This window comes from Sceloporus undulatus, chromosome 4 (assembly GCF_019175285.1).
Source record: "Sceloporus undulatus isolate JIND9_A2432 ecotype Alabama chromosome 4, SceUnd_v1.1, whole genome shotgun sequence".
Lineage (NCBI taxonomy): Eukaryota > Metazoa > Chordata > Lepidosauria > Squamata > Phrynosomatidae > Sceloporus > Sceloporus undulatus.
In genome coordinates, this window is record NC_056525.1 from 29310159 (window position 1) to 29335635 (window position 25477).

The 25477-nt window shown below is 40.4% G+C and overlaps 1 protein-coding gene across 1 annotated transcript in view; it reads left to right on the forward strand.

Moving 5' to 3' along the window:
• Positions 1-2716: 2716 nt before the first annotated feature.
• SULF2 (sulfatase 2) overlaps positions 2717-25477 on the forward strand; it is a 148303-nt gene continuing 125542 nt past the window's right edge. The window contains exon 1 of the mRNA XM_042465922.1: positions 2717-2982. The gene's annotated coding sequence lies outside the window, so the exon portion shown is untranslated. The remainder of the gene's footprint in view (positions 2983-25477) is intronic.

Consider the following 25477-nt stretch of genomic DNA (forward strand, 5'->3'; position numbering starts at 1 on the left):
GTATGCCAGATTTGGCTAAGGACCTTTTAATCTATTTGCAGATAATAAAGATGGCTGAATCTAGTAGGAAATATTTCAGTGTAACCTTTCAGGTCCTCTGGAACCATGTTCTGTATTTCATTTTTGGAACCAAACCTGTTCTTGTGTGTATTTAGACACACAGTTTATACACACATATATACATATGTAATGTTGCCAGGGCCTAGCCCTAGAGGCTCCTTTCAGGATCACGTCCGATCTTGTATTGCTGTGAATCTCTAGCTTATAATTAAGAATTACATCTGGCAACACCATAAACGGAGCCTAGGTTTTCCAAGAGCCAGCATGGCGTAGTAGTGGTTGGACTCTGAACTGCTCTGAGAGCCTTTTGGCTGAAGAGAGGGGTATAAATATTCTAGATAAATAAATATTGGACTCTGACTCTGGAGACCAGAGTCCCCGCTCAACCATGGAAACCCACTGGGTAGCCTTGGCCGACTCACACACTCTCAGCCTCAGAAAACCCCATGGTAAGGTTGCCTTTGGGTAGGAAATGACTTGAAGGCACACAACAAGAACATCAGTCTTTCCAAAACCACTCATCCCCTGGGTCCAAAACACACTTCAGAAACAATCCAGCTTGAAACCACTTTGACTGCCCTGGCTCAGTGCCAGGGAATTCTGAGAGGTGTAGCGTTGTGAGACATTTAGCCTTATCACACGGAGCAAAATTGGATGTTTAAAGTGGTGGCAATGCAGGGACATCCAGGGTTCAGGGACCATGCTTTTCACATGATGCTGCAGCCAATCAGAAGAGAATCCAGGGTGGATGTGAGGTCAATCTGGAAATAAGTAAATTTGCAAAACTACTGGATTTACATGTCCCCTTTCCTTGTGAATTGGCTCCACAAGTAATGGCTGCTGTGTGATAATGCAAGGCTCCAGATTGCTGTCCCTGGGAGAGACTTCTTTAAGGGATACATACACACTTCCCTCGTTGCCCCATTCTCTCCTCCTCTAATGGAGCTTCTCATGAAGGGCAGAGCTGCTGGTGGGAGAAGAAGGCAGAGGGAGGGCGATTTGGAAGCCCTCCTGGACAGGAGGCAGAAATGGAGGACATGTCCTGGAAAAGGAGGGCATCTGGGAGGCTCATCCCTCACTGGAACCAGGCAAGTTTATGGACCCTCTCTCTCTGACAGAGAGAGAGAGAGAGAGAGAGAGAGACGACAGAGATGGATGGATGGATGGATGGATAGGTAGATGATAGATAGAGATGGATAGGTAAGTAGATAGATAGATAGATAGATAGATAGATGGATGGATAGATGACACACACAGAGAGAGAAAGAGATGGATGACAGACAGACAGATGGATGACAGACAGGGACCCTACTTAGTCATGAAACCCACTGGGTGACCTTGAGAAAGTCACACTCTCTCAGCCTCAGAGCAAATAGGACTCATATGACTCTTGTGTGTAGGTGTGTGTCTTTGTGGTTTTGTGGGGTTTGTCTGCCTTCCTCAGACACAGCTTTTGGGGCTTTGGGGGCAAAAAGGCCTCCCTCCCTGTGGCATGTGGGTGGGGGGGGGACACTTGAACATGCTCAGAAAAGATATTTCTAAGCAAGTGATGGGGATTTGTCCTCACCCATCTGATAGCCAAATTCGAATCTAACCCTAAATAATGTGCCTTTAACCCCTTGTTGTGCTCTTGTGTGTGATAACCATTAGCAAATGGGCTTGCTTTTTTGGAATGACAACACTTTAGCCATTTTTGGGGAAGACAGCACGCAGGTCACCAAGTGATAAGGACCAGAGAGAGAGCTCTAGTGCCACATAAAGAGTTAAAGAGGAGCCAAACCGAGTTATTTCTCCAGTGTGGATGCATCCTTGGACTCCCAATCCATCCCCTCCCCCCCGTTTGGAAGTGTGGGACTTTCCTGCCACTGCCTTGGCCTTCCTCGCTTTGGAGCAGCTGCAGGAAAAGGCCTCCCTCCTCCTCCTGCTGAGTGTCACCCAGGACAGTCTCAGCCCCGCAAAGGCTGCGCCACGGAGGAGGGCGAGGAGTAGCGAAGAAGAGAGGAAGAGGAGAAGAGGAGGGAGGGGGAAAAAGAGGAGGAAGAAGAGAAAGGGGAAAGGAGGAAAGAAGAGGAGGAGGAAAAGAAGAAGGAGAAGAGGAAGGGAAGGGGGAAAGGAGGAAAGAAGAGGGAAGAGGAAGGAAGGGGAGAAGGGAAGAGGAGGGAAAGGGAAAGGAAAGGGAGAAAGGAGGAGGAAGAAGAGGAAGGGAAGGAGGAAAGAAGAGGAGGAGGAAAGAAGAAGGGGAGAAAGAGAAGCGACAGGGAAAGGGAAAAGGGGTAGGAAAGGAGGAGGAAGAAGAGGAGGAAGAGCCGAAGGAGAATTCTCGAGAAGTGAAAGGTAGACTCTTTTATCGGTCGGAGGAATCAAGCGGAAGGGGAAAGTAGTGCAGAAGAGGAGAGGAGTAGGATAATAGAAGGACGGAGCGACCAGCTAGGCTTATCCCATAGGCTTCCCTTTCCCAGTCGTATGTGATAAGAAATGCCGCATCGTTGAATCGCCTAAGTTTTTTAAGGAATGCCTCTTTTTCTTCGCTTCTTCGTAGTAATTCTTTTTTTAGTCGTCTCCTCTTCTGGCGTGGCGCTGGGCGGGGGGTGTTGTCCCATGCATTCCTTCCCGGCGGAGACGGGGCGCCGGCTGTCTCTGCACGGAGTTAAGGTAGTGAGGTAGCCAGGAGGGAAGGGTCCTTCCGAGGATGCCATGCCGGGGCGTCCGGCGGAGCTCAGCCGGGGCTCCAGGGGCAGGAGCAGCTGCAGAGGCAAAGGCAAAGGCGGCGGTGGAGGCAGCGTCCGGGAGGAAGGCGAGCTGCTGCCGCCTCTGCTGCTCCTGAGGCGGAGGGACATGTTGCTGCTGCAGCCGCCTCCTCCTCCTCCTCGTCCTCCGCTGCCTCTCCTTCTCCTTCTTCCCGGTGCCTTTGAGGAGGAGCAGGTGAGTCTGGGGCTGGGAGGCCGCGGCCAGGAGATGCCTCTTGAGCCGGAGCGAGGAGGTCCTTTGGGGGTTCCTCCTTTACCGGCATCCCAGAAAGCATTGCCACAAAGCCCACCGGGTGACCTTGGGCAAGTCACACTCTCTCAGCCTCAAGAGGAGGATGGCCCTGGCCAACCCCCCCCCCCCCAGAAGAAGAAGAAGAAGAAAACTTGCCAAGAAAATCCCAGGAGAGGTCCGTGAGGGTGACAGGCTCGGCACACAACAACAACAACAACAACTCTGGAGACCTGGGTTTGAATCTCGGCTTGGGTAAGTCCCACTCTCTCAGCCTCAAGAGGAGGAGGACGCCATGGGCAAACCTCCCTCTCTGAAGGAAAAGTTGCCAAGAAAACACCACGGTAGGGTCGCCATAAGTCAGAAGGGACTTGAAGACACACAGCCAACGCAACGCAACACAATACACCCAACACAGAGAGGCGAAGGGGAGCTGCTGGCCAGGCAAAAGCTGCGCTTCACTCTTCTGTGAGGAAGGAAAAAACGAAGGAAGGCAATCTCTTTGTGGAGACCTGTCTCCCAGATCCTTCTGCAGGGGTGTGTGTGTGTACATATATATATATATATATATATACACACACACACACACTTGTTGTTGTTGTGCAGTAGCCTGTGCCGCTGTCTGAGGGCTTGGCAGAGACAGTCCTGGGCTTCAAGGGTACTTTTGGGGATTGGTTTGCCCACTTGTGGCCAGGGCATGATGGCACATGATCCATGCTCCTTTCTGGGTGCCTGGGTGACAGACAGGGGACCAAATGTGTCAAGTTTCTCTTTTACACAGATGTCACCTGCCTGAGTTGGCCATCGCACATTGATGCCACATGCAAGTCCCTGGTAAAAGGAGATATTACTTACTATTATTATTATTTACATATAGCCACCAGTGTGACTCAAGCAGGTGACCAGACGTCCTCCTTTTCCAGGACACATCCTACATTCCAGCCTTCTGTCCAGGAGGAATTCCAAAACGTCCTCCATTTTGAGCATGGCGAAGCAGCATGGGTTGACCTGCTTATAGGAGCATGTCTGGCTTTTGTTTTAGCATGTCCTACATTTTTCTTGAATGTCCTACGTTTTACTGCGCCTTGTCCTCCTTTGCAGTTGAGACGTTTGGTTTCTCAAGGTGAGCGGCGAGTTTAAAACAATAGAATTTAAAAGTAGCGCAAAAGCATCCAAATGTATAAAATGTAAATAAAAAAAAAATACAATTGAACAATTTGAAAAGTTAAAACAGTGTGTATTGTTCTATATGTGTAGCATTAGGTCCTCAAGAAGACGGTGTTTTAAAAAGCTGTGGTGTTGGGTGCCTTCTCAAGTCATGTCGGACTTATGGCAACCCTAAGGTGAAGCTATCATGGGGTTTTCTTGGCAAGATTTGTTCAGAGGGGGTTTGCCATGGCCTTCCCCTGAGGCTGAGAGAATGTGGCTTGGCCAAGGTCACCCATTGGATTTTATGGCCAAGCGAGGAATCAAACCCTGGCCTCCAGAGTCACAGTCCAACATTCAAACCACTACACCACTCTGCAGCAAGCTTTAATTCTATTGATTGTTAAGTTTATTTTTATGTGGGTTTCATATGTTTGCACTTGCATGTGAATGTGTTTGATGTGGAGCGACTCTTGTAGATCATTCAATGTATTTATGTGGCGCAGGAGTTAAGGTCACACCGACTGCTGCAGCATCTTAGGAGCCAGAGTAATCTTCTTTCTCATCCTCACAACTTCAGCTTCCATGGGCAACAGCCAACTTCATCAGAAGTCTGAAGCAGAAGGAATAGGCAGCAGGGTTAGGTATATTGGAGGGGAGAGCCTTTTGTTGAACTGGCTTGTACACATGAAAGAGTGTCAGCTTGTGCATTGAGCTGAGCTCTTTTGGTTGTGTACAAAGAGACTTAAAGATTTGGTGGGAACCACCCAGAGACTTTAACAAAAACCAATTGCGGTGGACTAAAAGTTTTAAGACCCACTTTTATTAAGGGGCTGCTTTTATAAAGAAAAAAAATAAAATAAGGGCATCACAACACTGCAAGGCATATGCTCTTTTATTCACAATTGTTCAGCCCCCTTAGATTCCTTTGGAGACTTGGGCCCCCAGAGTGCCTTGCTAATGCATGCAGTATATACACTTGTTCAAGTGCTTGTTCTTAGTAGCAAAGGCTACTTTTTGTGCCTTTGTTTTTCTTGGGGTTGAATATAGGCTTCTGTAGAAGGAAGTTCTTATCGTTTAATCTTTGAGGTCTCTCTCAAGACCAGGGATCTGAACAATGGTGAAACTTGGTAGGAGAAGGACTAGCTTTTCCCGCCCTGTTGAAACACGGCTGCAAAATGATGCATTTGGTGAGTTACAACAAAAGTGACCTAGTCTGATTGTAGCCATCGTTTGCTGGAAGCAAGTTTGATTTCTTTCAAGCAGTTACTTCAAGGTAAAGATGTTTTAGGATTACTGTCTTCCTTACCCAAGGCCTTTCCCCCTCTTTTTTGTGAAATATGTTCTTCTTCTGTTGTTGTTGTTGTTGTTGCTGTTGTTGATTTTTTAAAAAAAGCATATATATCTTACTTGGAAGGTAGATATGATTTCCACTGGGTGAACAATGTGAATTCTATTTGCAGTCATCAGTGCTTGCAATCCTCCATAGGAGAAATCATTCAAAAAGTGCCTATTGCCTAGATATGTAATTTAAGTGTTCAAAAAAAAAAAGGGGGGGGGAGGCTTGGAACAATTCCTTCTCTTCCGATGAAAAGTTAGACATTTGCACAAAAGATATTTTTCTAAATAGCTCAGCACTGTACATTTGTTCTGTTGGAGTAACCTTCAGCTGTCATGGTTAGTGGTTTGGGGTCTCCTTTTTTATACTTTAGGCTTAGATACTGAAAACTGGGCAGGTGGGATTATAAAACTGTTACAGGATTACAAAGTGATTTAGAAATATTATTTATAATGCCTGGTTGTAGGCAACGAAGTATTCAACGGAATGACATTTTACATTAAGTAGACACTCTTAGGGGAAAATGCTGACCATGGTGATAGTACAAAACCTACCAGAACTGGGTGTTTTTAGTGGGAAAATTAAGGAAAACTGGGTGCAGAGTCTCAGACGGAAAATGTCTCTGCTGGAGCAAAGAGAGGTGCATGCATAGATGTGTACACAGTTCAAAGAGAAAGCAAAGAACTGAAGATCCAGTGATCAGTATGCCTCTTTCATTGGGATGGATGGTTGCTAAGGAATAAACTCAGTGCAGAAATTCCCCCCACTCTCAGTATAGTGGATACAGGGTGTATTGTGTACCTTTATCCACTTAACTGGCACATCTGACATAATCTCCAAATTAGTTTGAGCCCCTGAAAGATGTGAGCTGCTGCCTTCTAGCCTGGATTTCCAAATGTACAGCTGTCCTTCAGTCCTTATGTGCTGTTTTATTTCTGTATTTCAGTTATTAATTTAATCAGATATCCCTTTCATCCCAATCATAAACACATTTGTGGTTACTTGAATATTCTGGGAAATGTTTCTAGTTAAGCAAGTGTGGAATTGATTTATTTTATTAAAAAAATAATAAAAAGGAATTTGCGGTATGCTACACACAGAGACATACAGACACACTTCATCTTAACCTCTGCAGAAGGCTGAGAAATGAATTCAAGGATTTATACTTTTTTAAAAAAAATATGGATTTATACTTTTTCAAGATGAGCTGCATAACTGAATCAAAAGATTTTCTGTTCCTTTAAGGGTTTTTTTTTTGTTTTTTGTTTGTTTGTTTTTTATGCGCATGAGGATGCTAGAGGGAATCCTTAAATTTGACCATGGGAGTTTTACAGTGGGGAGAGTGTGCAATCATAGATAAATGCCTTCTAATTTTGAATTTGCAGGTGCATAATATCAATCTGCCATTATGTTCTGCTAGCCACCTCCTATTCCTCCATGCTTTTAAACATCCTACTAAGACACTGCTTTACATTTGAGCTAACCCATGCCCTCATCTCCCAGGTCTGGTCTGCTAATCCATTCTTTGCCATTCCTTATTCTTTATGATCCATGTGCCTAAAGTACTCATTCCTTCTGTCATACCTTTGACCCCTCAGTCTAGATGCTTTCCAGTTCATTTTACTGACCTAGCAGATTGAAGGATGAAAACCCTAATAACACAATAATTATAGGTTTATATCACCTATTCTTGCCTTCTGGTTAAACAACCACAAATCTTGCATAACAACTGTTTTAGATTACTGTGAATTCAGGTATTTATTATCTTTGGACAATATAGATACGGGACTAGATCCCAACTCCCATCATTCACACTTAGCATGGCAATGCCTGTATTGGCTGGAAATTGTGAGGTTTTTAGCTCAACACAGTTGGAGGGCTCCTGGCTGGAGAGTACTAATTGATAAGATTTCCTATAGCTGAAGGCGGAGAGGCTGGCAGTTGTTTTGGCCTGGGTGGGAACCCATTCCCCATTTTGAAAACCCAGGTTTTGTGATCTTTTTGCAGTGAGTTTCCATGACCAAGGGGGGATTTGTCATGCCCAGCATGGCTGAGGACTCAGAGGATGAGGGGGCAGAGTTAGAGTCCCAGTTTGAGACTGAGACTGAGCCAGGCCCTAGCTCTGCCCTACCAGCTCAACCAGAGTCTGTGTCTTCCAAGGAGGTTCAAGCAGAGTCTGTGGTCTAGCAGGAGGCTCAGCAACCAAGCCTCCAGGCAGCAGAGCTTTCAGGCATGGAAGAGGATGAAAACAGCATACCTACCTTCAACCAGTGAAGAGCTGAAAGGGTGTGCCTCTGGCATTTGAGGAGGCTTTATGAAAAACACCAATTAATCAGCAAATAGGTGAGCTCATGAGAGCTGGTAATATAAACAGGTGAAGGATGCCAAACCAGTTGTCAGATATTATCTGAGTTTGCTGGCCAAAAACACACTGGTCTCTGACTCTTGACACTCGGACTGCTTTCTCATCTTGACTATCTGGAACTATTGACCTTTGGACTGCCTTGTTAATTTGCCTCTTCAGAATCCTAGACCTCAGAGTGCTTGACTGTTCTCTGGCTGGAGTCTTGGTTTATGCTGTGGAGCTTTGCTTTAATCTTGATTTGTTTGCACGGACTTTGCTTTGCCTTAAGGCTGCACCGGCCTCAGTGAGCAGTTTCTCTATCAGCATTCTTGGCTGCTTTCCCAGACAGGATTTGAACTCTGGTCTCCCAGAGCTCTGGTTGCCCATCACTCAAACCACTACACCATACTGTCCACTCATTTTTGACTACTTGCCATGAAGTCTAGAGGTAATGGAGATTTTAGTTCAAGAACATTTGTTCATTTAAGTTTCAAGAAGATAAATACAAATACAAGTATTGGTGAGAGTTGAGAGAGACAGTTGAATGAGTCAGTGGGGAGTGGATGTGTCTGGATGATGCTGAGTATCTGAAAGAAAGGATGTCTGATAATATCTAGCTTGATATTTTCTGTAGAAAAAAAATATTGTGATCTTGGCTTCTCCAAGGCTGGCCTTGCAGTTGCCAGCCTTGATAACCTCCTACTCCCACCTTGCCCTTTGGACACCCCCTTTTTAAAAAATCATTTTGGATTTGGGTTTGGGCTTCTAGGTAACCTCTGTGCGGACCAGATTGTTTAAAATGGTTTTATAATGATAAGCATGACCTCCCCTTGACTCAGGGTAAAAGAAATTAGAAACAGGTTTAACAAACTAACAAGCAGTTTAGCCTTTAAAATTATTAGAGGCAGACTATTTTGTGCTTTAAACAGTGCCAGTGCTTAGTTTCAAACAGATAACAGCAGTTGGAGAGCTATTATTCATGTCTTAGGTTTGTTTAAATATCCAGTGAGCTTAAAGCAGTGTACATGGTTCATTTTCATCCTGATGTTAGACTCAAAAAACTCTGAGAGAGGTCCTTCTGCAACAAACTCTTACTAGAAAGAAGTCAACCTCCCATATCGTTGACCTATACTTCATTAGAACCACTTAAAGAGTTAGCTTGACTCAACCAGTTTTTTCCCCCCATTAAAAGCATACTCCTGGAATCCTTGTAGGACTTGTATATTAAGCTGGGAAAATCATGCTTTGCCAAGTTTGCATCAATAATTTGCAAGAGTTTATGGGCCTTGCTTATTTCCTTAAAATGGAGCAGATTTCTGTTCAATCTTGTGCAAAATATAGTCTAAAAAACTCCAACACTGAGCATCTTTGATCTTGCATTATATTGTGAAGAGAGATTATTATGCACTTCATTGTGTGCTTTCTTGATTTCAAGTAATGTCTAGTGGCAAGAAGTTACTGATACTCAGAAAAGTTGAGAGAAGCTACTGATTGTCATGAAAAGTTTATGCAATCATATTGAGAATGTGTCTGGTGTGAATAAATGCTGAGTTTCACATGGTGTCACAAAGTTGCTTCATCCAATTTCTTTTCTATCACTCTAGCAATTTTTTTCCAAAATGTTTTTGCAATTTTGCATTTCCACCATATGTGGAACATTGTGCCTGTCTCTGCAACGATGGACACACTGTCAGTGATGGATAAAGGAGACTCAGTTCAACAACACAAGAAAAAATGGGAGATAATAGCTGAACTCTGGGGGTAAATCCTGAAGGAAAGACTGTTTTGTTTCGATAGCTAAAATGTCCCAGTAACCCCCATGATAGGCTCACCTTAGAGTTAACATAAGTTGGAAATGACTTGAAGGCATACAGCAATAACAATAACAACAACAAGCAAGCCATAGGTACCATGTTAAGGGTGGTACACTAGAAGTGGACAATGGTACAATAAATTGGATACCTTATAAAATAATAATGCAGCCATGTTACCACTTGCCAAAGTCAGTACAGATATATCAGCACACATTCTCAGCATGCCAGTTTATAGTTGTGCGAATTAGCCTTTGGTGTTCTAACATGATATGCTATGCTCCATTAATAACTGGAAAGAACCTGATTGTGATCCTCTTTGGAATGCAGTCACTATATTCATGGTGGTATGTTGACTACTCTGAATGTGGAAAAATCTTCCAGTGTTGTGTTCAAAACACATTCTGATTGCAGGCTTTCAGTTGGTTGTAAAGAGTACTTATGAAGGGTACTTATTTTGATAATGACAGAGGTGTAATGTGTAAAAACAGTTTAAACATCTATGTAGGGAAGGTGAGCTCTAAAGTAATTATTTTGGTAAAAGATGTTTGAAAGCAAACACGCTGCTTTTTGCTTTCTCAAATAACTGTAATTTTACAGCTGTAAATACACATAAGAAACTGCAAGTAAAACCATTTGAGTAATACATGTGTTTGCTTCTCGGGGTCTTGGAACAAGAACAAGAAACTCCACAGACAGGCATTTTATAAAAAAAACCAAGATCTGTCTGAACAAGCTTACAATTCAATTTTAAATGCAACAAATGTGCAAGGAAAAACTGAAGTGATGATGGGCTGAAAGAAGAAAAATGATGCTGCAACTTAGGTTGCATAAGAGGAGTGATTTCCCCCCTGAAGAATATATGAATCAAGGCAAACCATTGGCCATAAGATCCACAAGAGCAAAAGATATGTGGTCAAAACCAACAACGATGAAAGGGCTAAAACCTTAATCTAACAACTGGTAATAAATACCTTTCAGAGAAGCATGCCACAAAGAGGAAACCCTTCTGAGTACTCACTCGTTAAATGACTTATTCATCATACAGAGTTACGCAATTGTAAAATCTGTAAAGAAAAAATTAAATGTTAAATTTCTTATTTCACAAGAAAAAAATAGGAGGGTGCAACAGACAATGCACTGAACTATGATATATCAAAGAAATAATATGTCCATGGAATAAAACTACCACTTTTACATATGTATAATGATAAATTGTTTATATACAATAACCACTTAGTTGTAATTTTGAAAAACACTGAATACAAGGTGCTATAGAGAGCAGTGCATCCCAAACTGAGTCCATATATTTCTTCAGGTTCTGACAAACTCTGGGGCGAAACAGGTCATCCCTGAGAGAGCTGGGTTCGGGCTATGGCAACAGGCACACCATGACCCCAATCCAGCTTTTTGCTGGCCCAAAAAAAAGTGGCAAAATGCTGTTCCTTTTTGAGCTGGTAAAAAGCTGGCTTACCTCCCCACCACAGCTTATGGCATTCCTGCAGTGTACGGTGTGTAAACACCATGCCGCTGGAGAGCCATGAAACCGACCTATGTGTGAGCAGTCTGGCGGCTTCTGGGCAGCTTCCAGATGGTGTCGGGGTGTGCACTGTGCGTATGCCACACACCTCAAGCCACCAGGCAGCTGGCATTTGAGCCAGTCTGTTTCTCTCTGTACCGTTCCAATTTTAGTATATGTGCTGCCGAAGCGAGCTATCAGTTGCAATATTTTATTTCAGCGTTGTTTCTGAACAAAAACGTGAACGGGTATTCATTGTTTGAAGAGTAGTCTAGAGGCTTCTCTCTCCCTGTTGCCTGTAGACAGATGATGTATGTCTGGTTAATAATAATAATAATAATAATAATAATAATAATAATAATAATAATTTTTTATTTGTATCCCGCCCCTCTGAGAACAATCGGGGCGGCTAACAAAGTTAAAAATACAGCACATATAAAATCCCTGGTGCCCTCCCCTCCTTAAAAAAGTATAAAATCCAATGCAAAATTTAAAAACAAACAAACAAAAAACATACAAGTTAAAAACTGATCAGAAGGTCAACAACATCACTCAGCAAGCAATCAATGGGAGCGGCAGTATCTTATTCCCAGATGTTCTTCTGAGGCCAGGTTCTCTATTCTGGGAAGGCCTGCCGGAAGAGATCCGTCTTAACAGCCTTTTTAAAGCTGTCTAAGTTACATGTGGTAATGTATTAAGCCAGTTCTGCACAGAAGTAATATGCATACAGTACAATAAATTTATCTGCGGCAATCATTTTTGGGTTTCCCCCAATGTTTCTGTGCAGCCTTGATAGTACATTTCCTGATCTCCCACTGGGCCACATGCCACTATGACAGAGTCCGAAGCCTGAAATAGGTCCTATACATGAAGCCCAAGGGATTTAAGGGATGAGGGTAGTGTGGTTTAGCTGCCAAAGGAAGGAATTACAAAGTCACCCCACAGAGTAGTAGGAGAGCTGTAAATCAGAGATGATTGTGCAATACTTCCCAGAATCTGTAAAGATTTTTCTGTGCATGTTAATGCTAAAATATTGACATTAAATCAGAAATTAGTATATTACTATTAATCTTTTTCTAGTATAAACTGTTACATTAATTGTTTGCAGTGCATCATGTGTCTTCACATTGTTTCCGACATATTGCAACTCTAAGGCAAACCTATAATGGGGTTTCCTTAGAAAGATTTATTCAGAGGAGCTTTGCCATTGCCTTCCTCTGACACCTGAGAAAGTATGACTCACCCAAGGTCATCCATTGGGTTTCATGGCCAAGCATGAATCAAACCTTGGTCTTCAGAATTATAGTCCAACATCTAAACCTCTATACCATGTGGGCTATCTCATAGTGCATTACTAGCATGTTATTCATAAATTGTAAAAAATTAAAACATTAAATGAAGCCAAAAATGACAGCCCATTAACCTCAAAAGAAACAAATTAAATTAATATGAAATGCTAAGTGAACTTCATTGACATTCGTATCATGCAGACCTCATCGACATTATAGTGATTAAAATTACAACTTTTTAAAACATTGTTAAAATGTTTAATTAATTAGGCATAACAAATTAATTTTATCTGATCAACTCCAAGCTCTGGTCTTGAACTATGGTTGGAATAACTCAGTGAAACTGCTGCACATAATGTATATTTTGAAATAAATGACCTCACTACTCTCCACCTTGATAGGAGCCAGATATTATATTAAGAGGCTAAAGTACAATGTTTTCTTGGAGTGCTTTCTACATTTCAAAATATGCACTATAATGCCATGTGCAGAATGGAAAGCTCCTTCTTTGAGGCTCCAACACTTCATAATGAAGCCTTAGGAAAAGTGCTGTAAAGTCCTGAATACCTGTTAGGAGAAACGTGAAGTATAACTATAGTGAATAGAATAATACCACTGATGCAAAATGTGATAATATCTCTCATTTCTTTTAACTTTTTGAAATGCACAAGGGAGGTGCAGCTATCCCATACAGTTTCCTCAGGGTTTTTATGAAGTGGTAGCTTTGGCTTTGGTATCTGGTAAGCTCTGGTTGGTGAAAGCAGGTATGTATGTTGAATAGCTGTTGCTTTTGTTTGAGCAGGATTCCCCATTTTCCCTGTCTTCATGACTGAGTAGAAATGCTTCACCAAAAGCAAGGAAGGAAACCTGTACTAGCATTTTGTGCTGTTACTCCACTGTTTGACTTCATTTCTTTCTTTTCATTTTGATATACTTTCTGTTGCTCATCTTTAGTTTGTGTGTTCAATGCGTGTGCATTGTGAGTGCACATGCATATTCAAAAACAGGCTGACTTCTGTGCAGAAGTAATGAAGAAAAAGAGAGACAACAAAGGACAGATACTCTTCTTGAATGTAAGCTGGAATGCCCAATCTCAAGCAGAGGTACATCCCAACCTTGCTATACAGCAAAAAAGTAAAATGTTGTTGGGCTGACATTGCCATTAGCACTCATCACTGCTTCTGCTGCCTAGGGCTGATGAGAATAGAGTCCAGCTGGAGAGTTGCAATTTGCCCATCTCTGCTATCTTTGAACTCTAAGGTTGAATATCAGGAAAGGTTGTGCTAACTTAGTGTTCCTGAAATTCAGAAACATCACAATGAAAAAGCAAAACCCAGAAGCCTGAGCCCTATTCAGGCATACTGCCCAAGACAATGTTCATGCCTATATCCGCTATTTTATTTGTCCTTTTAAATTGATGTGTGTTTTAACAAGTGTTTTAACTGATGTTGTTTGTTAATGTTGTTGTCCTCTGCTTCAATCCATGGATAGAAGTGGGTAAGAAATAATAATAATAATAACAAAAACAAAAACAACAACAAACACCTGCCAAAGCAGGTCACTGTCACTATCTGCAATCCTATATCTTGCTAACAGGTTATAATGGTCCGGGGAAATACTATATTCTTCCCTTTGCACCAGGCAGCCTTTCAGCACTAGTGTATACCCCATAGCCATTTAGTGGCCAGAGAAGGGCAGGGGATACCAGGGCAGCTTCTGGCTAGAATTCAGCATTTGCAAGAGAGAGCAGATGTTGTTGTCCTGGACAGAGTGACATCTGCAACTTTCCTCTGGCTTTACACCTTTTTTCTTTTAACCTTCCACCATATCCCATACACTAAATAGCCACAGAAGTGCATGCCCTCTCTAAGAAGCTGTCTTGCATGAAGTGGCTAGGGTGGCACTGGCCAAGGCAGTATTCAGTACCTCTTTCCACAGCTTCACAAAAGTTGCTGTTATTTGCAGTCAAGTCAACCTCAAATTGATGGCAACCCTATGAAGGAGACTTCCAAGTTATCATCTGCCATCCTCAGATCTTTCAAACTTAGGACCATAGCCTCCTTGATTGAATTAACCCACCTGTAGTGTGGGCTCTCTCTTTTTCTACTGTTTTCCACTTTCCCAAGTATTATAACTATTTCCAATGAATCATGTCATCTTGTGTACAACAACCAAGGTTTAATCATCTTCATTTCTAGTGAAGAGTTCAGGCTTGATTTACTGTTAGATCCAACTGTTTTTAGTAGCCCATGGTACCTTTATAACTCTCCTCCAGCACCACATTTCAAATGAATGGATTCTCTCCCTGTCTGGTTTATTCTGTATAGCTCTCATACCTCTACATAGATATCAGAAAAGTTACACACTGATGTAACCTCTGCTTGTGACAGTGTATGTCACCAGCATGATTCTGGCCATTGAATGATGAATGGATCCTGCTGGAAATAGGTAGCTGATCAAGCTGATATTCAACACTTGTCCCCTGTGCTATTAGAACTAAAACCAACCACATTTCCTAGAAAATGTCATTAGAATTATGGCACGTGACTGGCAATAGTCTCAATATTTACACCTGCCAATTCACTGTTGTAATTCAGTGATGCTCTTTCATCTATAGGTACACAAAAGCTTAATCATAATTTCTCAGACCAACATTTCTGTCAAAACCTGAGAACCTTTTCAATCAATATATGTGTAAAAAGATTCAGTGGAAGAAATGTACAGATACATTTGATTTGAAACAAGTTACTGGTGATAGTTTTATGAAAGGAGTGTCAACTTCATTTCACCAAGCAAAAATTGATGTGCTGAGATTGTTTTACTTCTCCTTCTATTCTGCCTCCACTGGTCTTTAGAAAGGCCATTTCCCCTTGTGTCACTTCTAATTGATTTACATCACATTAGTAGAAACAAAGGCAGCATGTAGAAAATTCTGACTTCTTGATCTGATGAAATCATTGCAACTTGATATAGCCAGCTTTTCAGAGAGCTTTTCCTTCTATTACAATAAGAAAAGTCTCTAAAGGTCAGAAGACTGCAAAGCATAATTGTAACACTGACGAAATAATAGATCCATCTAACTCTTAAAGCATGAGAACTCCTTTAAAAAATGAAGATACTTTCCATATGAGTCTGTTTGAGGTCTTTAGGTCCAGTGTTTCTCTTGGTCATTCAACTTTCCCAGGAATATTTATTGGGAACACATGAAAGGCCTTCTTAGTGGCTGCTCTTATGCTTTAGGAACATTTCTTAGGGATCTTAGACTGGTTTTCTCCTTTCTTTTTGTCAGCAGATGAAGATTTTGCAGCAGACCCTTGGGAACAGACTGTTTCACACAGCCAAAAGAGAGAGAGAAGGAGAGGGAGAGAGAGAGAGGGAGGGAGGGAGAGAGAGAGAGAGAGAGAGAGCTTTTCTTAACATGCTGTACCATTTTTATCCTTAATTTTTAACTGGAGATGTTTTAGCTGGTTTTAATTCTATAGACAGTTCAGTGCCATTTTAAACATATTATTTTCTTATATACATATGCTTTTACTTGTATTCTTTTTTTAAAAAATCCTGTATGCTGTCTTGAGCCACAATTTGGGGCTCAAGTATAGTATAAATAATAGGTATAAATAAAGTAATACAGTAAAGAACATATGAACTGCCTTGCTGGATCAGTCCCAAATCCACCTAATCCAGATTTGTTTTCAATTTCAGTCAAACAAAACCTAGGAAACTCTGGACTGTTCATTTACATTTCTTAGCATATACTGGTTTTAAAAAAAAATGCCTTTGTTAAGACCTTCTTCCTATGAAAAAAACCAAACATATTTGAACATGTTGTCAGTACTCTCTAAAACTACAGGAATCTTTACAAACAATAAATGTGATCTAGCTAATTTCAAAGAGATATTTAGGTGAAACAACTTTTTTTTAACAAGTTTGTGAAAATAGGCAGAGTATTTTCCCTGCTTTGTATTGCTTTCTGATGTGCAATTTGTCACTTGTAGGTATCCCCATTAACTAACATCTTTAAACAATGTTTGATGGGGTCACTTTGACCTCTAGCACATGATGTTTCTGCGTTTTGTGACCCAGTCATTCCAAAATGAGTAAAATTGGCCACAAGAGCTATATGAGTGAAAGCATCCATTTTTCACGGCATTAAGGATGGCAGCCTGAAACACCATCTGGCAGTTCAAACCTCATCGTGCTTGAGATCTGCCTGGGACATAGAATTGTGGAAAACTGGGGTAACTTTCATTCTTATTATTTTGCTGTGCTGACTATATCTGACATCACCTGTTCATGGAAGGTTAAATCATCCATTGTTCTCTTGCAGTAAAATATAATCTATTACAGTATTTCAATGACATGCTGAACTCTCTGTATTTTTTTCTTATTAGGGCATTTTATTATTAGCTGTATATTTTTAAGGAACTCGTTTGAAATCCATTAAGGTTTGTTCATGGAACGAATGGTGACATACTGTCCAATAAGTTATAAGATAAGAAAAAGTATCTTGTTGCAGGAATGGCACTCCATTTGATATTACAGTATGAAACAAAGGCGAACCATCTGTTGAAGAATATATTCTTCTTGTATGGTGTTTATTATCCCACCCATCCCACTAATGTATTGAAGACCTAAGTGGACAAAGAAGTTGCCTTATGCCTAGTCAGATGAGTAGTCCATTCAGGATTGTAAAGACCAGATCATAGAAATAGCTTTATAGGATTTTAGACAAAATTATGGGAAGAGACCTTTGCCTCAGTTTCTGATGAACAATTGCTAGTCAGAAGCTCCAGTATTGAGCAAGGCAGACAAATAGTGGAATTTGCAATCAGGCAGTTTGCATAGTTTTATATGTATTTCTTTTTTTTTCTTTGTTTACAACTGCATTGGAGTTCTGAATTGGGTCAGTGTTAAACGCAAGGAGTAGACATGCTGACTCTCCACATGCAGGAAGTTTGAACATTGGTGTAATTGGTCTGTTCAGTAATCCTTCAACTAAGGCAATTCACCACACTTCTGATAAAGTAGGTTGATGTCCATGAAAGCTTGTGCTAGAAAAATTGTTTAGATTCCCTGTTTTTGCTGCTCTTTTCCCTGCAACTCAAGTATATAGTGATGTTTTCTCTTCATTGTTATGATTCTGAAAGTCATACTCCAAAGTTACGGCTTTGGAAAGATGGAACTACTATATTTTTATTGTGCTTCTGTTGAGATTGAAATAAAAGGTAAGGTACATCCCATGTCCAAGGTGCATCTTTCTGATTTTTGTGCCACCACCAAGCTGATTGACTTGCTGAAGCATAGAATAACAGAGAGCTCATTCGCACTTGGAGATTAATTCAGTTCCTGACTCTCCTTTGCTCCAATTTGGAAAGCGATTCTAAAAGGTGCCCTGTTCCCATTAGGAAAGGGGATCTTTTCCCTCCCCCATTGAAATCATTTTTTAAAACGATTCTCATCCCCACTGCTAGTGCTGCTTCAAAATCCCCTGTCAATCATCTGTGACATAAGCGGCAGCCCAGCTTGGAAATTGGGGGGGGGGGGTTTGAGGCTGAGAGAGTGTGACTAGAATGGTCAGAGCAGCATGAAGGGGAGAAAGAGGAAGAGGGAATAAACTCTTCCAAAACATGGCCATATAGTCTGAAAACCCCACAAAAATCTATGCCCACCTCCTTCAAACTTTCCTCATACGTTTTGTTCTCCATAACTTTTATCATACTTGTTGTCCTTCTCTGAACCTTCTCCAAGTTGTCTATATCCTTCTTAAAATGAATCACCCAGCACTGAATGCAATATTCCAGATGAGTCTTGAACAGTGCAGGGGGACTATAACATCCCTTGACTTGAAAATGATGCTTCTATTAATGCAAGCTAAGATAGCATTTGCCTCCTTAGCCACAGCATCACTGGCTCATATTTTAACTATGATCAGCAATATTCCCAAGGCCCAAGATTGTACTGCTGACATCATGTACTGTAATTGCTTATCAAGAATCCCGGTATATCAACAATTCCATCCATCCACTTGATCAGAAATGTCCCTTTATAAAGCTAGCTCTGGAGCACACCTGTAACTTTCAGCAGCACAACTGTTAACTTTCTCTGCTTTTTTCCCCCAAATGTGGTGCTTTTCTCTGTCAAGTATTGGTAAGAAACAAACAATCTAGTTCTTCACATTCGCTAGTCGACACCTACCCTTCATCACTTTTGTCTTGAGCCATTGCAGTCTTTGTTCAAAAACCTCTAACTGGCTGCATTCTGACAGTAGTTCATATTTTCCATCCACTCTCTCTGTGATCTCACTGTACAAGCCTGAGAAGCAATCCATACTGTGCCTTGTAAACTTTCTTATCCCTACCAATCCTTTCTGGTACAGTGCCTTAGGGAAAGAGTGTTGCCACCGCTTTTGTCGTTTCAATTATTTTATAGCATGTATTATTTTGTTTATTCAGAGAAAAAAGCCAAGTTTTTTTTCCTGGTGAAGTTCTTTTCTGTTCCCAAGCTAGGTTCTATACAAGATATAAAGTTGTCAGTTCCTTTGGGGAAAATGTATGCCCTTGGTGTTTGTTTTCCTCTGATTTGGGTGTGTTTTTGGTAGACAAATAAAGAAGCTTCTTTTCTGTTGTTGCTGTTATTTTTTTTCCTTTAAGAAAAAGCTCCATTGGAAAAACTCTTGTTCCAAATCAATTTTTAACCTCTCTTTTTTCTTCTTCATTTTTTGAGCTTCAAGCTGAGAATGGTTTAGTATCCATGCAGTGGTCTCCACCACTGCCCAAATATTATCGGGAAGGAGCCAACAATGGCTGAGAATAACTCAACCTTTGACTGCCTTTTAGAGTGGATTGAGGCTAAAGCCCCATTTTCTTTCAGTTTTTGTCTTGAGACACATACCTGATGCCCTAGAGCCATGCTTTAGTTACATCCTGATTGGATTACTATAATGCTCTCTGCATGGTATTGCTTTTGAGGAGTTTTTGGAAACTTCAGCTGATCCAAAAAGTGGTAGCCAGATTCATCTGGTTTTATTTTTTTATTATTGTTTAATAATCTTTTATTTTATTAATTTTAGCTATGTATTTTTATCTGTTGTAAGCCATTTTGAATGCAAAACTGGGGAAAAGGCAGAATATAAATAAATATAATAAATAAAGTGTAAAAGTAGTTTGCAGTCAGTTCATTGGGGGAGGAGGTGAAGAATCTTGTCCTTCCCTGTAGGAAACAACAGAGAGTTGTGCCTCTCCTAGCATGTGTGTTCTTTGTCATTAATAACATTTGTCATCTTGACCACACAGTCTAATGTTGCTTGGCCACATGGGTCTAAATTTTCATGTGTGGATGTTGGAGGGTATGGGATCCTTCTAATTTTTGGTACCTAATCTGGATTCATTCTCCTTCAAGGTGGATTGACTGGAGAGTCATGATTTAAATCGTCAAGAGAAAACACCATGGATTTAAGCAGTGTTCTCCATACTGCTTCACATATTTCTTGAATGATGCAGATTTGATTACTGAATTATGTTAATTTACCACTCACTGGAGCAGCTTGCTACATCTAGGAGGGTACAATCTATGTAATTTTTATTTCATTTTTTAAAAAAACTTCTGCAATTCAAGCAGCCTGAAAGTTTCAGATAAATAATTCAGAATGAACTAAAACAAGGGACAGCTATAGATTTGAAGTGAAATCTTGCAAAAGTACCACATGTGGGACTCTTTGTATCTTGGTGGGCTCTGTCAGGAGGCAGATGCTGCAGTAGTGCTTTGAAGTGGCCATATTTAATTTCCTATAATATCTCACCTCCTAATGTGAGAAGCATAAATGGCAGCTCACAGACACTGTTAAAAAAAGAAAAGTGAGGTAAACAAAGCTGGCATCAGACACAGGCCCTGTTGGGATTCATGCAGCTAAGGGCAGCATGACTGTGAAAGAAACATTTACAGTATTCATTGTATGGAATCTGTAAAACCTATTATGTGATAGGTGTATCTTAAGATTGCCATAAATTGGAAATGACCTGAAGGCAAACAGCAACAACAACAACAACAACAACAACAGACAAGCATTAGCTACCACTCTAAGGGTGGTCACAAAATCTGGTACACTAGAAATGGGTAGTGGTACAAGGATAGGTTTAACTAAAATCTTTGAAGTGAGACTTAATCTTAGTTGTTTTTAAATAAGGGTTGTGGTAAATTTACTCTTTTATTTGATTTTTTAAAAAATGGATGGAATTTTTTTAAAAAAAATATTTTAAAATAAACTATCAGTTTTTATTCCCCTTTCTTTACTCACACCTTAAAGAGTGACAGTGTATGTGATCTAATTCCCCAAAGAGCTAACTATTCCCCATTCAAATAAAGAATTATATTTCCAGAATTCCTGTGTATGTTGTAGAATCCTTATCCTGGAACAAAAACACTTTTATTGCAATGTATCTTTTAGTTCTTCTTCCTTTTGCACTTACACTCATATTGGGCTAGAAAATTGTGGAATTCAATGGCCCTCTATATTCAATGAAAACCCATTTGAAGATGAACCTACAATTTTAGAAACTGAAGCAGAAACTGCACTCAGAACATTTGAGAGAAATAAATCACAAGGAGTAGATGGCGTACCAATAGAGCTGCTTCAAGCTACAGAGACAGAATCTATTCTAGTTCTAACTAAAATCTGTAAACAAATATGAAGAACAAAAGAATGGCCCCACATATTGGAAATGTTCAATTTACATTCGTATCCCCAAGAAAAGGGGAGACCAGAGATTGCAGTTACCACAGGATCCTTGCATTAGTTTCTTGTGCAAGCAAAGTGATGCTCAACATTCTTTTACCATATATGGAGCAAGAAATGGCAGATGTCCAACATGGGTTCAGGAAGGGAAGAGGCACTAGGAATCATATTGCAAATGTATATTGGATAATGTAGCACACCAAAGAGTTTCAGCAGAAAATCAGTCTTTGCTTTATATATTATAGCAAAGCCTTTGATTGTGTAGATAATGAAAACTACAGATTGCACTTAAAGAAATGGGTGTGCTACAACATTTGACTGTGCTGTTACATAACCTGTATTCAGGACAAGAGGCTACCATCAGGACAGAATATGGAGAAATGGAATGGTTTCCAATGGGCAAGGGGGGTCAGGCAAGGCTGCATTTATCACCCTATATGTTTAACATGTGTGCTGAATGTATCATGTATAAAGTAGGATTAGACTCAGAGGAAGGAACATCAACAATTTAACATATGCAAATGACATCATATTACAAGTAGAAAATATCAAAGACTTGGAACAACTATTGAGGAAAGTTGAGGAAGAAAGTGCAAAGGCAAGTTTACAGTTGAGCATAGAGAAAACAAAAATAATGACCACAAATGATTTTAATAACTTTAAAACAGATGATGAAGACATTGAAATGATTCAAGATTTTCCATACCTTGGTTCAGGCATTAATCAGAATGGAAAATGTAGTCAACAAATCAGAAAAAAACTGGGAAAGGCAGCTAGGAAGGAAGTAGATAAGGTCTTGAAGTGTCAAAATATATTACTGAATACATGTATTAAAGTTAGAATTGCCCTTGCTGTCATATTTCCAATTTCTATGTATGAATGTGAAATCTGGACAGTGAAGAAAGCTGATAGGAAGAAAATAAATTGGAGAAGAGTTCTACAAATACCATGGACTGCTAAAAAGACAAATAAATGGGTCCTAGAGCAAATCAGGCTTGAACTCTCCCACTCATGGGAAGACATGACTCATTGAAAAAGACAATAATGCTTGGCAAGGTAGAAGGCAGTAAAAAAGAGGCAGACCACATTCCAGATCTGAGCAGGGCTGTTGATGATAGGCTAACTTGGGAAGTCTCTCATTCATGGGGTCATCACAAGTTGAAGTTGATTTGACAGCAGTTAAGAACTATATGTTGTTGGGGTGGAGCTCCCAACTTTCCTCTGTTCACTCTATAGTGGGCCCTTTGTATCTGCTAGGTGGCAATATTCGTGGCCCTTATATAAAATAGCAAAATTAAGGGTTTGAAAGGGGGGGTGAAAATATATATTTTCAAACTATAGATAGCTGAATCCATGGATATGAAGGGCTGAGTGTACCTCATTGTTCATTATATCAGTGGTACTCACAGTGGTACAGTAATCTGTGGACTGGTGGTAGTCCATAGGGAATTGCAAGAAAATTAGATAAATATGCTAATAATATGACAGAACTGTACTACTGGTCCTGATACATTTGGAGAAAATGCCACTATATCAGATGGCTTGAGAAGCGTACTATGTAGATTTTCCTCAGTACCTGAGGAAGAACAGTACACTTCCCCCCCCCTCAAATTTTTTTTAAGGCAAATAGTACCACATTCATCTGAGGAAATAAGCGCATGCTACCAGCTTCTTTTTTTCAGCTAGTCTCAAAGGTGCTGTAAGATCCCTATGCACACTGATTTTCCAGACTGACGCGTCTATGATTCTGGTACATGAAGGAGAATTTTAAAAGGGCTTCTTTGCACACTTGGTATTTTTTAAAAAAATACAATTACAGTAAATTAAATAGCTAACAATTTCCTACACTTTCATGACATCCAACAGCTGGCTTATTCTGGATAATGCTAGGGCTGGCCTTAATAGCCCCAGCTCTAATCCTCTTTCTGAAATGTGTCATCATCATCCACTATATAATTTTGTAAGCCATTCCACTGTGCTAGAGACAATTGAAAAACTGCAAGGATGTCTCAAATGTTTTTTTCAGCAGCAGACATTTTCATAATGAAACAGATTTCATATATTTTACAATGCACCTAATGTGGGGTCTGCATTGACCTGAAAACCTATCTCATAATATATGGTATACCACTTAACCTATATCCTGTTTTTATGCAGCATACAAATATTGCAGATGAATATATTTTTGATAATGCCATGCTATTCTTCCATTTTTAGACATAAATGAGGAGTAATTGATTTGCTCTTCTGCTCTGCTCTGTTTCTCAGTTACACACACAACATTCTGCATCTCTTGGGGTGCACATTAATACAGTATTGGGACACTCCTGCATAACTTTTAAAACTGAGGATGGGTTATTGGCATGGATTGAATCCAATCACAAACAGCTTTCCCTGTTTGCATTCTTTTGGTTCCTCTGTGACCTCTGCCATTAATTTGCACTGATTATGATTGTGTCTGACCTAATCTCTCTCATGTTGTCAGCATTTGAGATACAAAAGGAAATAGGAAATAAGTAGTTTTACATGGATTTCTTACCAGTTGTGAAACAATGCCCCTCTGATTCTTTCCATCAGCTTTCTCTTGTATATAAACTGGTGCTGAGAGTGAAAAGGATCTCTCTCTATCTCTCTCTCTCTCTGTGTGTGTGTGTGTGTGTGTGTGTGTTTGAATATGGATTCTTAGATACATGGGCACTTATTCATGTATTCATGTTGGACAGTATTAATGAAAGTTCTTAACTACAGTTCACCAATCCATTTGAATTTAGTGTTGTGGCTCTGAGGAAGGAGGGCCATGTTTCCAGATTTGCTCTAATATATTTGGAAGTGGTAAAATGGAATGTTTCCTGTTCTATTAAGGATGCTGTGGTTTGTACCCATGCATCCTGAAAGACTTGGTAGTTTGCTTTCTATTTTAAGCCCATCATTTCTCCTTGACCTCACATTGTAGGGTAAAGGCATAAAATCCATGAGTTTAGGGACCAGATTCTCCAGCCAGAATCTAAGTGCTGCATACATAACGTTTGAAGTTTTGCCTTATTAAACAAATTCTAGTACAGTAGATTAATTTTATCATTTTAGTCGAATTGGATTATTTGGTTGCATCAATCTACATACGATTAAAAACAACAATTTAAAAGCAGCAAGCTTTCCTCCACTCTCCACCCCGCTGGTGCTGGTTGCAGATAGAGATGTCTCTCCCAGAGTAATGGTGAAGTCTGGACATCTTTAAAAAGAGGCTGGACAGCTACATGCTGGGGATGCTTTAGCTCTGTGGTACTCAAACCTTTTTACCCTCCCCCCAACTTTTTCTATCTCCATGTGGGCATTGTACCACCCCTTGACATAGTATATCAATTAAAATATTTTGTTTATTTAGTGTGCCCATTTTCATTCACAGATTCACATGTATATTCATATCTTAACATCTTATATGAGAACAACATAGTTCAAATTAGAATAGTTTTATTTCAATAAATTCAATATTTAACTCAACACATCTGTAAATTTTACACATAAAAGGGTTTGGGAGGAGGAGGAGGAGGAGGAGATTAGAACCTCAAAGTCTCATGCCCCCCCCCCCCCCATGAGCAACTTTCGCTGCCTATCCACTGCTTTGGCTGGTGGTCCTGCATTGAGCAGGGGATTGGACTTGATTGTCCATGAGGCCCCTTCAAATTCTACGATTCTGTGATTCTGTGTAGCATGAATAAAGAGTAACTAGCAGGAGAGAAGGAAGGGTGGAAGGAAGGAAGCTGCTTTTCTGTTGAGTCAGATCAACGTACTGTCTTCACTGGCAGTGGCTCTCTGGTGCCCAGCTACAGATTCTAGGAAGGTTCAGTCTGAGGCCTTGTGTTTCCAACATGTATGTGTGCACTCTTTTGCTCTCTTTACCACTGCATCATGAGTGCTTCCTGAAAGAATGTCTGGTCAGGGTAAAAACAGAAATAATAATGAATTGTTGTATAAATATGCGTGGTACAGAATGTGTAGACCCTTGATTCCTAAGAAGAGGACAATGCTATGAGGTACATAATCAAAAGAAACTGCAGAACAACTTCAGTAATTAAAAGGGGGAGCAGAGTTGAGAGAAAGAAGAGCACACATGATGGGTTGTAAAAGAAATGATAGAGTAGGGAGAGGGGTTAAAATGACAACTTGTGGATTAAATTGAAAACATTAAGATGTAATTGTGGTTATAATGCTTTTTATACAGTTAACCTGGTAAAGCAGCCCTTTTGAATTAGTAAAAGGTAAAA